This window comes from Condylura cristata, unplaced genomic scaffold (genome assembly GCF_000260355.1).
Source record: "Condylura cristata isolate star-nosed mole 26May11 unplaced genomic scaffold, ConCri1.0 scaffold00012, whole genome shotgun sequence".
In the NCBI taxonomy this organism is placed as follows: Eukaryota; Metazoa; Chordata; class Mammalia; order Eulipotyphla; family Talpidae; genus Condylura; species Condylura cristata.
The window spans coordinates 51,643,776-51,646,803 of record NW_004567113.1 but is presented as its reverse complement, the minus strand read 5'-3'; the positions used below and the strand labels follow the sequence as shown (position 1 = coordinate 51,646,803).

Here is a 3,028-nt window from a genome sequence, read left to right as displayed (position 1 = left end):
TGCTGTTCTTTGACCCGCTGCGCCACCAGGGAGGGCCAACACTGGTTCATTTTTATCCATCATTATTGTCCTGGCTGTCAGTGTCAGATGGCATAGAAGAAGGTGCCAGGGCAGAGTTCTTCATGCTCAGAAAACATGATCAAGTTCCATAGTACCCATGCAGACAGCACCCAAATGCAGACGAGGCGCCTTCCAGTCTCCCTCAAACTCTCTTGAAGGTGGGATCAGTGTTTCAGTTCCCGCTCTATCCCTGAGCTGTGCCCAGTGTGCCTGAGAAAGAGCAAGAGGAACTATCTATCAAGATGAGCTTTTGAAGCGGCCTGATAGCAGCAGTCTCTGGTTTGCACGCCAAGCTCAAATCCACAGTTGCATGTGGTTCAAGCTAATTTGCATCTCAGCATCTCTGAAATTCTGCTTTTAGCTATTCAGTTTGCTTCCTTGTCAAGAAGCCATCAAACTGGCTAGGCCGAAGGGAGCTTTAGAGAATGGGCTTGCCTTCCAGCTCCCACATTTGGTGGTGCAGGATTCTCCCTTCCCCTTCGACCGCCACGGGAGGTAGGAAACTCGCCTCTCATCTGGTTCTGATGCACTTTGCTGCGACCTTCAGCAAGTCCAAGTCAAAGACTCTGAAGTCTTCAGAGAGGCTTCGGTTTCTCCATCTTTCAATTCTAGGAATCCTTCCGAAGGCATCATTTCTTTGGGAATCATTCACCCACAGAACTTGCCAGCTTCCCCACTCTTGTTTTCAATGAAAATATGTCGGGGGATTTTGGTCAGGGCTGGCGAGGAGACAGCATTAACACCAAAGGTTGTGAAAGGGGAGCATTTTCTTAGCATCACTTTCGAGTGTCCGAGACTAATATCCTTAAGGATGAGAGATAGATTTCAGCCCAAGCTGAATGGGTGACTCTCTGATGGGTTGGTGGTGGTTACTCAGGATTCAGAATTCACTCACATGCACTAAAAAAATGATTGATCACCTACTGTGTGCTATACTAGTGACAAAGTAGTGGCTGTATAGTAAGAGTGACAGGTAGAAATAAACTATGTGAGGTGAATCACTGACGGGGGGAAGAGATGCCAGGGAGAAAAAATGGGGAGAGAGGGGTCTGCGGAGGGACTGAGGAGGGGACAGTGAGACTGTTACAGTGAACAAGAACGCCTGGCTGGGAACAGCTGTTCAACTACAAAGAGCTGCTCAACTACGGCTCCTCAGCCTCAGTCTTCCCACGGTTGGGGCAGCCTGGCTCTCTGTTGTTTGCATTATCTCTGCCCACAGGATGCCAACAGCACCTCCCTCTGTGATGACAGCGAGAAATGGCTCTGATTTCCCGGGTACCCCTCAGATAGAGTAAAGACCTGGAGAGAGGGAGGAAGGGGCCCCGGGCCGGCCAGAGGCTGAGTGTGAGCAAGGCTGAGCCCACCCCTACCCCAGCAAAGTAACATCAACTAAATCTCCATCTGATAGAAGGTCCTCACTTAGCATGGTGTGAGCTGGTGCTCAGAAACTGGGACTTGAGCTGATGAATGAGTAATGTTTCCTTCAACATTGGTCAAAATTTTTCTCTCATTCCTGATATAATAGAGAACTTAGAAGAAAATACAATTTGAGAACCCACCATACACCATCACACATTCCTAATGACATCAGTCCACATGGTCGCCTGTCCGACGAGGTCTGGGTGGGCCGCACCGTCTAGCCCAGCGAGCAGAGGCTGTACCCACGATCGGTTTGGGTGATGACCCTCGATGGCATTTGCCCAATGCAGAAGCACCTAACAACGAATTGCGCAGAATGTCTCTGTGGATAAGGGACACACAACTGTGTTTGTCCTCAAGAACAGACTTGGGGGTTCTCCCTGGTGGTGCATCTGGTTAAAGTGCAATGCTAGGAAGCTAGCCGTAACCGCTTCAGCACCCATCTGGCGCAGCAGACCTCTCCTGACCCGCCCGCTGCTCCCCTCAGCAGTGGACTTCATCAGTCAGCCTGTTCTGCTTCCCGCTCTGTCTCTGGTGAATCCTCTCACCACCCCTGCATCTCTGGCCTGTACCCCAGTTCTGTATGTATAAATAAACAAATCTTTATAAAAAAGTAAAGATTTGGGCCGTGGAGCTGAAGAAGCAGTTAGCGCCCCGGGCCTGAGGCAGAAGGGTCAGGAGGCATTAAGTCCCTGAAAGGAGAGTCGGGCTGAGTATTGCCAGCTGGGATGAGAGGCCAAGAAGGAGACTCCGGAGGTGCTGGGGCGGACCCCACGCCAGACCCCGCAGAGCCACCTGGGCTCTCCTCCAACAACCGAAGGGCCGCACAGAAAGACCCAGGTGTGACAGTGTCTGAGTCTATTAGGTTTTCTGGATTCCAAGTTTCTTCCACAACAAGGCTGAATAATTTCCAGTCTGGAATAGCTGCGCGACCTTCGGTGAATTCCTGCAACTCACCGGCTTTGGCTTTCTCACCTGTAAGATTGGGAGGGGCCAGCAACAGCAACAGCGTCACGGCTTCTGGTGAGGATCTGGGGAGACGCCATGTGCAAAGCATTGAGCTGCTCCTGGGACGCGCCGCACGCTTGCGTCAGGGCGAGCAGCAGACAGGAGGCAGTGCGCCCCTCTTCGCTGCTCCTGAAAGCTTCCCCTTCCCAAGTGACACGTGGCGTGGGGTCGGCTTTCAGCGGCACCCTCCGCTCCTGCCCTGCCTCCCAGCCAGCCCATCATGCTCTGGGTGCTCTGCTCCCCGACTCTGCTCTTCCTCTCTTCTTACACCACCTGGCCGCCAGCATCCCTACACTCCTGGACTTCCTGGTCTCAGCAATAGTCCTTCTGAGGCAAACACTTGCCACTGAAAACCAGGACCAAAGAGGCCTCCTTCTTGCTTAATACTTTAAGACCCAGAATCTGCACGTTCACTCTCAGTCCTATCTTGGGATATCTTAAAGCCGTCAGTCACAACCGAGGGTCACATCTCAGTCACAACCGAGGGTCACATCTCAGTCACAACCGAGGGTCACATCTCAGTCACAACCGAGGGTCACAT

The 3,028-nt window shown here is 52.1% G+C and overlaps 1 protein-coding gene across 7 annotated transcripts in view; it reads right to left on the bottom strand.

Moving 5' to 3' along the window:
- LDB2 (LIM domain binding 2) overlaps positions 1-3,028 on the bottom strand; it is a 311,143-nt gene that overhangs the window by 202,694 nt on the left and 105,421 nt on the right. The window lies entirely within an intron of this gene.